Below are 9,834 nucleotides of genomic sequence, written 5' to 3'. Positions count from 1 at the left end.
CAGAGACCGTGTCTTACTCTGTTCTGTACAGTTCAATCATGTAGTCAGTGCTTCACAAAGGGCAGTTTGATGGTACAGTGAGTTAATGCACTAGCATTCTCTTTCCAAGACCTGAGTTAGGTCACAAGGGATGATGTGTCCTGGTTTCATCCAAGCTCCGTTAGTCCAAGGATCTCAATGGACAGAAGACACCATTTGGACAAGCGTCTCCTAGTCCCCTTCAATGGTTCACAATGACATTAGCAGACACAACACACTGGTTTAATGTTGCATGATAGCCTGTGCTCAGGAAGGGTCAAGGCGTGGGATAAAAAGGGCCCTACGAGTCAGTCTGAGGCTCATCCGTAGGACAGTATGTTGTGGAAAAGCCTGTAATACACCTTCCCAGGGCATTGACTGGCGTTCTCCGCCTCTTATAGGAGCATTAGATTCTCCCATTGTAAAAAAAGACGGCACAAGCAAAATAGCTGAAAAGATGCCTAGCCACAGCTACGGCCGGCGTAGGACTGTTCTTCTGGTCACTTTGGCCGTCTGTATGGCAGTTGAGCTGGAGAATCATTTACATTCAGAAAATACAGGAAGGCAATTGGCAGGCGACCACATCTCTTACAGAGAAACAGGTGTCAGGGGGTATCAATCACTTTTGTTTTGGATATTGCAGTTCAGCAGATATTATTCAGGGGTTATAAACAGAGAGTCTCTCACACAGCGGAGCAATAAAGGTTGCAGGGCAGATACTGATCACAGGGTTCCCTTGGGACTGTGACAGCTATCAATGGAGGCAAATCCTCTTCAAGGGAACGGCTGACTGGCCACATAGAAAACCTGGAGGTGATAACCCTCCAAAGCCTTCCTATAGGAGATGTGGCCGAGGTCCATGCCTTAGAGCTGTGCAAGCTTGTTACCACAGGAGAGAGGTGGAGGGGTGTTGGCAAGGGGTGGAGCGTGCCTACTGATTTCAAGGGTGGTTTCTCCAGGAGAAGAGTGTAGCTGTTTGAACAGGTCAAAGAGGGAAGACGGGGTGGAGCGTGCCTACTGATTTCAAGGGTGGTTTCTCCAGGAGAAGAGTGTAGCTGTTTGAACAGGTCAAAGAGGGAAGACGGGGCGGAGCCAGGTTGCCAGGGTTGAATATTTAAAGGCATAGGGAAGTGGGATACGTGCGGGCCCAGGCGTGCTAGCGAGGGGTGTCAGGCCACACTGGTGCAGCGTTCTGTAGCAGGTGCTGATGGCGACAGGTGAGATCTTGAGTGATGAGAACGCTTGCCCCGATTGCTGCAGCATTCAGCCACTGTTGGCCTTTGCTGCTGATGGCTTGTCTTTCCAAGGTGCTGCGCACTAGGAGGGGAAGAATTGACAGGAGCGGCGAGAAATGCATAGAAATATTAATGTATCTGTAGGGGGGTGGCTACCCTGCTCCTAAAATAGAAGGGGTTAAAAGCAGCTCTGGAGAGGGCTGGGGTTGGGGCTGGCTGATTGGGGAAGCAGCCGCAGCTGGGCCATGCCCCAATCAGGCCCCCAGCTGGCCTGTATAAAAAGGCTGTGAGCCAGGGGCCCAGGAGTCTCTCTCCAGGCCGTGTGAGAGCAGGGCCCGGCTGACAGGGTACTGAGGGTGGTGCAATGCTGGGGAAGGAGCAGGCTGAGTGGGGTGCTCCAGGCTGGCAACTCCCCAGGCTGTAGGGCCTGGTCCAAGGCCCACAGAGGTACTGGGAGGCAGAGGAAGGCAACAGGTCCGAACCCCCTTGCCTATGATGAGTGGCCTTTACACTGCAGTCTGCCCCAGAGAGCAGGGGCTTGGTGATGACTGGCAGTAGCCCAGACTGAGGCAAGGTGAGGATAGGGGGCTGGGGGTCCCCCAGGAAGGGGAGACCCAGAGGCAGAGTGTGGGGGTGCTGCCAGGGGGCAGAACCCAGAGACAGGGGCACTGGGGTCTGTGAGGGACAGGGGGGCCAGAGCTGTGCGGATCACCGGCTTGCAGAGGGTGCTCTGTGCTGGAAAGAGCTAATTCCCCAATGACCAGCAGGAGGTGCTGGAGGGGTGAGTCTGCTCCTTTACAGTATCATACATGTCCTATGTGCCATGGGTCCATATAGAGATCCTGGGGGGGAACAACAGGGCACATTCTCTCTCCTGCTACATATGCTTTGTACTGCTCATACCGTGCAAAGGGACTGAAGACTGGCTGCATCCCCCTTGCTTGGTATGCGGGAGTCCCAAGTGAGTGCAGAGTCAGCACGGTCAGGTCCCGTGCTATCCTCCCTGCAGGGGCAAGGAAGAGCATGTAGGAACAGGGAGGGAGGAGTGGCTGGACCATGATGCACTCCCGCTATTCTGAACTAGTGGATGGTTTCTTGCCAAGCTAGCTCTAGTTACAGCACTCCCCAGGTTGCTCTACCCTGCACCAGGGTCAACAGAGAATCAGGAAATGCACCCAGTTTGCAAAGCATCATCCCTGTGAACCAGAAAATCTGGCCCAAGGATGGCGCTTGTGCTCCGGAAGGACTGTATTGATGTCAGCATGTTGTACTATCAACAACATTTTGCAACTGATACAAATCAGCACCAAAGCAACACAACTGAAAAAACACTCAGGAAGCTAGAGGATAGCACTTTGTGATTTGTTAACTGTAGTTTATTTTAACATCTGATTATTAACTTTGAATGGCTGGACATGCGTGTCTTATTCAGTATTAATTGGGTGCATCTGTCCGTTACTTCTTCCAGCTAGCTGTGTATTTTAGGTGTGAACCTTGAGTCTATAAGGAGTCAGTGAAGAAAACAAAATTGTATGCCAGGAAAAAAATTGTAATAAGTGAATGGGTAGAAGAGTTAAGTACCATACTATGGTGCATCTATTGTGTATATTTTAAATTCTGATTCAACTATCCACACCTGCAGTTTGTGATGTGGATGGAAGCTGTTGGTTCCTGTTTCTTCTCTTTCCTTTGAGAATACCATTTCTGGTCAGAGAAGGGGATATCCATGTTTCAAGTAGCAGTGCACATCTTCACGCACTGTTACTGCCTCCTTCATATACTGCGTCATCACTAGAGCCCAAAGTGCTTTGCCAATGCCATCAGTATCATTGTACCCATTTTACAGGTGGGGGGGTGGAGGCACAGGGAGAAGCAGTGACGTGCTCAAGGCCTCCCAGCAGGCCAGTGGCAGCATGGGAATAGAATCTCAGGCCTCCTGTGTCTCAGTCCAGTCGTTCCTCCACTCAGACCCCGATTCTTCAATGACTTATGCCCATTGGCTCTACTGGGACTGCTCACGTGTGAAAAGATGACCATGCATAAGTCTTTGCAGGGTTGGGGCCCGTGAACACATCTGCTTCTGTAAGGCTTACAGCTTGCTTATGTTGTCTATTTCCTTTCAATTCTTATATTGGTAACACCATCCTGGCCACTAACAAGAAGGGTTTCTTCAGGTATGTTGGCAACAAGAAGAAAGCCAAGGAAAGTGTGGGCCCCTTACTGAATGAGGGAGGCAACCTAGTGACAGAGGATATGGAAAAAGCTAATGTACTCAATGTTTTTTTTGCCTCTGTCTTCACGAACAAGGTCAGCTCCTAGACTGCTGCGCTGGGCATCACAGCATGGGGAGTAGGTGGCCAGCCCTCTGTGGAGAAAGAGGCGGTTAGGGACTATTTAGAAAAGCTGGACGTGCACAAGTCCATGGGGCCGGACACGTTGCATCCGAGACTGCTAAAGGAATTGGCGGCTGTGATTGCAGAGCCATTGGCCATTATCTTTGAAAACTCGTGGCGAACGGGGGAAGTCCCGGATGACTGGAAAAAGGCTAATGTAGTGCCAATCTTTAAAAAAGGGAAGAAGGAGGATCCTGGGAACTACAGGCCAGTCAGCCTCACCTCAGTCCCCGGAAAAATCATGGAGCAGGTCCTCAAGGAATCAATCCTGAAACACTTACACGAGATGAAAGTGATCAGGAACAGTCAGCATGGATTCACCAAGGGAAGGTCATGCCTGACTAATCTAATCGCCTTTTATGATGAGATTACTGGTTCTGTGGATGAAGGGAAAGCAGTGGATGTATTGTTTCTTGACTTTAGCAAAGCTTTTGGCACGGTCTCCCACAGTATTCTTGTCAGCAAGTTAAAGAAGTATGGGCTGGATGAATGCACTATAAGGTGGGTAAAAAGTTGGCTAGATTGTCGGGCTCAACGGGTAGTGACCAATGGCTCCATGTCCAGTTGGCAGCCGGTATCAAGTGGAGTGCCCCAAGGGTCGGTCCTGAGGCTGGTTTTGTTCAATATCTTCATAAATGATCTGGAGGATGGTGTGGATTGCACCCTCAGCAAATTTGCGGATGATACTAAACTAGGAGGAGTGGTAGATACGCTGGAGGGCAGGGATAGGATACAAAGGGACCTAGACAAATTGGAGGATTGGGCCAAAAGAAATCTGATGAGGTTCAACAAGGATAAGTGCAGGGTCCTGCACTTAGGATGGAAAAACCCAATGCACCGCTACAGTCTAGGGACTGAATGGCTAGGCAGCAGTTCTGCGGAAAAGGACCTAGGGGTTACAGTGGACGAGAAGCTGGATATGAGTCAACAGTGTGCCCTTGTTGCCAAGAAGGCCAATGGCATTTTGGGATGTATAAGTAGGGGCATAGCCAGCAGATCGAGGGACGTGATCGTTCCCCTCTATTCGACATTGGTGAGGCCTCACCGGGAGTACTGTGTCCAGTTTTGGGCCCCACACTACAAGAAGGATGTGGATAAATTGGAGAGAGTCCAGCGAAGGGCAACAAAAATGATTAGGGGTCTGGAACACATGACTTATGAGGAGAGGCTGAGGGAACTGGGATTGTTTAGTCTGCAGAAGAGAAGAATGAGGGGGGATTTGATAGCTGCTTTCAACTACCTGAGAGGTGGTTCCAAAGAGGATGGTTCTAGACTATTCTCAGTGGTGGAAGAGGACAGGACAAGGAGTAATGGTCTCAAGTTGTAGTGAGGGAGGTTTAGGTTGGCTATTAGGAAAAACTTTTTTACTAGGAGGGTGGTGAAACACTGGAATGCGTTACCTAGGGAGGTGGTAGAATCTCCTTCCTTAGAAGTTTTTAAGGTCAGGCTTGACAAAGCCTTGGCTGGGATGATTTAATTGGGGATTGGTCCTGCTTTGAGCAGGGGGTTGGACTAGATGACCTCCTGAGGTCCCTTCCAACCCTGATATTCTATGATTCAGTATGGATGTAGAAGCCCTTTACACCAACATTCCACACAAAGATGGACTACCAGCCGTCAAGAACACTATCCCCGATGTCACAGCTAACCTGGTGGCTGAACTTTGTGACTTTGTCCTTACCCATAACTGTTTTACATTTGGGGACAATGTATACCATCAAATCAGCGGCACTGCTATGGGTACCCGCATGGCCCCACAGTATGCCAACATTTTATGGCTGACTTTGAACAACGCTTCCTCAGCTCTTGTCCCCTAATGCCCCTACTCTACTTGCGCTATATTGATGACATCTTCATCATCTGGACCCATGGAAAAGAAGCCCTTGAGGAATTCCACCATGATTTCAACAATTTCCATCCCACCATCAACCTCAGCCTGGTCCAGTACGCACAAGATCCATTTCTTGGACACTACAGTGCTAACAAACGATGGTCACATAAACACCACCCTATACCGGAAACCTACTGACCGCTATTCCTACCTACATGCCTCCAGCTTTCACCCTGACCACACCACACGATCCATTGTCTACAGCCAACCTCTGCGATACAACCGCATTTGCTCCAACCCCTCAGACCGAGACAAACACCTACAAGATCTCTGTCAAGCATTCTTACAACTACAATACCCACCTGCGTAAGGGAAGAAACAGATTGATAGAGCCAGAAGAGTTCCCAGAAGTCACTTACTACAGGACAGGCCTAACAAAGAAAATAAAAGAACGCCACTAGCCGTTACCTTCAGCCCCCAACTAAAACCCCTCCAACGCATTATTAAGGATCTACAACCTATCCTGAAGGATGACCCAACACTCTCACAAATCTTGGGAGACAGGCCAGTCCTTCCCTATAGACAGCCCCCCCAACCTGAAGCAAATACTCACCAGCAACCACATACCACACAACAGAACCACTAACCCAGGAACCTATCCTTGCAACAAAGCCCGTTGCCAACTGTGCCCACATATCTATTCAGGGGACACCATCACAGGGCCTAATCACATCAGCCACACTATCAGAGGCTCGTTCACTTGCACATCCACCAATGTGATATATGCCATCATGTGCCAGCAATGCCCTTCTGCCATGTACATTGGTCAAACTGGACAGTCTCTACGTAAAAGAATAAATGGACACAAATCAGACGTCAAGAATTATAACATTCATAAACCAGTCGGAGAACACTTCAATCTCTCTGGTCACGTGATTACAGACATGAAAGTTCCGATATTACAACCAAAAAACTTCAAATCCAGACTCCAGCGAGAGACTGTTGAATTGGAATTCATTTGCAAATTGGATACAATTAACTTAGGCTTGAATAGAGACTGGGAGTGGCTAAGTCATTATGCAAGGTAACCTATTTCCCCTTGTTTTTTCCTAACCCCCCCCCCCCCAGATGTTCTTGTTAAACCCTGGATTTGTGCTAGAAATGGCCCACCTTGATTATCATACACATTGTAAGGAGAGTGGTCACTTTAGATAAGCTATTACCAGCAGGAGAGTGGGGTGGGGGGAGGTATTTTTTCATGCTTTGTGTATATAAAAAGATCTTCTACACTTTCCACAGTATGCATCCGATGAAGTGAGCTGTAGCTCATGAAAGCTTATGCTCAAATAAATTGGTTAGTCTCTAAGGTGCCCCAAGTACTCCTTTTCTTTTTGTGAATATAGACTAACACGGCTGTTACTCTCAAACCTGTCATTTTACTGTATAAATTGTCTTTTCCCAACTCACATATTATAATGAGGTGATTCATTTAGTTCTTTCCAGGGGATGCCAAACTGGACTATGCTGTCTCTGCTACTAGCGGAATATTACAAATGAATTCCTGGGCCTTACTGGGGAGAGAAAATCTCCCGACACCAATGAAAGAGAAACTGCTAGAAGCCGAGACTAAGCCCCCAATCCTGCTATCAGATGCACACAGATAGACCTCTGTGCCTGCAAGCAAATTGGCTTGAAGTCAAAGTGGCTTCATCCACATGGATCAGCCTGCAGGACCAGGGCCAAAAGCTGGACTAGATCAAATATATCTAGTTTCTTTGCACAGTCCAAATATCACAGGATTTGGGTCTGTCGAGCTAGGGTCTCCAAAAGGGTTTAACAAAAAGTCTTGCCTTGCACCCCAAAAAGAAATGCCACTAATGAAGCATTGAGACAGCTCCCCAAACACCTGGTTGCTGTGGATGCAACATGCCACCTGGATACAAGATGTCATTTAAAAAAGGGCTTCCTTCCCTCTACAAAATATTTCTACTTCCTGACATTTTTTCTGTTTAGTAGCAACACAACCTAAATTCTCTAACAACATATCCCTGCTCTTCCACAGCACAGTTGGAACAAGCTCCCTGGGGGTGTGGGGTGGAGGGGAAGGGCAATGGAGGAGGCAGATGGCCACCAAATGAAAGCTGTCACCTCCTTCCCAGCCTTCCCCATGACTACAAAATCCTGCGGGCTCCTCTCTGTTTCCCATGGCCTGCCCCATCTTCACCAGGCCTCCTCCTTTATGGCATTCCCCCTTCCACCAGGGTCCCCTCTAATTCTTGCAACTCCTTCCCTGCTTCCCCCACACTCCTTGGAGGGCCATCTCCATTTGTGCCAGAGGCGAACTCCTTTCCCTCTCTTGTATGGCCACCCCTATTACCACGTCTGTCTTCTCCTAAAAACCCTCTTTAGCTCCCACAGGTCCTCCTCCATTCTTTGGTGGGCCTGCCCCCCCCCACCCCCTCAACGCTTCCTGCTTCCTCACCATCTATTGTAGGGCCACCTCCTGATCCATCATCTCTGCCAGCCCCTTCCCCATTGCTACTTCTGCCCAGGATCTCCAGATTGCGACAGTCTCCCTTGCCCTCCCCATCTCCAACTGGGCCCTATCTCAGCCCAGGCCCTCGCTTTCTCCAGCTGCAGGGCCCTCACCAGGCTGTGGGCAAAAGGGAGGCTCCCCCGCAGGACCGCAGCTATTCCCAGCCTTTGCTATCCTCTGTCTGTCCCTGTCCCACCCCTCCAGCGGTGGTGTAGTGTGAAAAAATGAAGTGGGTAAACTAACCTAACCTAAGCTCCCTATTCCCCCAGTGAGACGTGGCCTCAGTTTACCCACTGCTACACTACTGCCCACTCTTACCACCCCTCCCTCCTCTGCCCTCTCCCACCCCTCTGCAAGTTCCTGCCCCCTACTGGAATCTCCTCCTTCCCTCCCCCCTTTTCTGTTTCTCAAATGGGCCAGTCATGCTTGTGCACACACCCCCCCGCTTCCACAGGTGGAACCTTCCTCGGAGGGCCTCACGCCATAGAGAAGAAGGGCAAAGACCAAGTGCAGTCATAGGAGGAGGAGTCCAGGAAGGGGCGGGCCAAGCGTTTCGGAAAATAATCAGGAAGCACAATCTTTTCCGACTGCTCTTAATCACCGTGACATATCTTTAAAAGTATCGTATTAATTCAAAAGATTTGATTGACCTCCAGGAAATCTTGTTCAGTTTAATCCAATGGTGTGTGTCGTCCCCCCCCCAGCGCTCATATGGCACGTTCCACCTTGTTGACTCTCTTTGTGGGGCTTGCTTGGGTGGGGTCCTCGTGCTGCGCTGGGAGCGTACGCAAGTTGCGTAGCAAGTTTGACGGGCGCGGCCGGGAAGCCAATCAGCTGCCGAAGGGCCGAGGTGGGGAGCCAATTGGGCCGCGGACCGGCGGCCGGGGAGGCGGGGCGAGTTTCAGTCCGGGCAGGGAGGGGGAGTTGTGGAATGGCGGACGGGCGGTAGGGGCTGCCCGCCCCGGTGGTGGTGAGTGGAGGCAGCCGGCGGAGAAAGCGAGGCCGCCTAGCGGGGTGAGTGAGCGGGCGCGTCGGCAGCGGCGACCATCTCCCGCGCTGGCCCTTTTGCTCGAGGGCAGCAGCCAGGCCCCTGCCAGATACGGAGCAGCGCGGGTGGGGCGGGTCCTGCTTCCTGCCACATAGTGAGCCCCGGGTGCCGCTGCCGCGCCGGAGCCTCCCCAGGGCCTTTCCCCCGGCCTGGCCTGGGGTGCGGGGGGGCCTGGCTGCCTCCCCCCCACCCCGCCTTGGGGTGACACTTCCACAGAGTCTCCCCAATAGCGGCTGCCAAATTCATGGGCACCTGCCCTGGCCCTGTGGGGGGCGCCCCTGTGCTGGGGGGGGGCGGGGGTGTGTACGGGAGGGTGCCCAGCTACCAAGCTTTTAAGGGGCTTTGCTGTCTTCCCCTCTAACCGGAGGCGGGCAGAGAGCGGAAGACCCCCTGAAGCCCCTTAAGGTCCCTGCTGTGTAGATCTGACTTGCATGGGACGTGCTTAGATAATGGGGTGCTGGGTTTTATAGGGCACCTTAAAGTAGATAGAAGGCCTGGGAGCGGATTTGGGGTTTTGTTTTTATGGCTTGGGTGGAAGATTATTATTATTTTTTTCTTTGCAGGCTTGTGCTATGCTTGGCTGCTGGGTTTTCAAAGAGCCCCCTTAAAGGTGCGCGCAAAACCCGTGAATGTGCCCGCTTGCTTGTGTGAAAACTTTGCCTGTTTGTGCAGCTGGCTGTTTTTGTTGGTGCAAGTTTTTTGTGAGTGGAATTGTGGAGCATTGGTATGAAACGGTTATCTGCCTGACTGCTGCCTTCGCACCCCAGAGGTGG

The 9,834-nt window shown here is 50.9% G+C and overlaps 1 protein-coding gene across 2 annotated transcripts in view; it reads left to right on the top strand.

Annotated features, from left to right (window-relative positions):
* Window positions 1–8,911: 8,911 nt before the first annotated feature.
* Window positions 8,912–9,834, top strand: part of WASF2 (WASP family member 2) — a 41,280-nt gene continuing 40,357 nt past the window's right edge. The window contains exons 1-2 of one of the 2 annotated variants that reach the window (XM_084609756.1): window positions 8,918–9,027; window positions 9,625–9,671. The gene's annotated coding sequence lies outside the window, so the exon portion shown is untranslated. Of the gene's footprint in view, window positions 9,028–9,624; window positions 9,672–9,834 lie in introns of both variants that reach the window. The other variant, XM_084609755.1, reaches the window with a different exon arrangement.

This window comes from Lepidochelys olivacea (genome assembly GCF_965140295.1).
Source record: "Lepidochelys olivacea isolate rLepOli2 genome assembly, chromosome: 19".
Lineage (NCBI taxonomy): Eukaryota > Metazoa > Chordata > Testudines > Cheloniidae > Lepidochelys > Lepidochelys olivacea.
The sequence above is the reverse complement of the archived record's forward strand: the minus strand, read 5'-3'. Positions and strand labels throughout refer to the sequence as shown.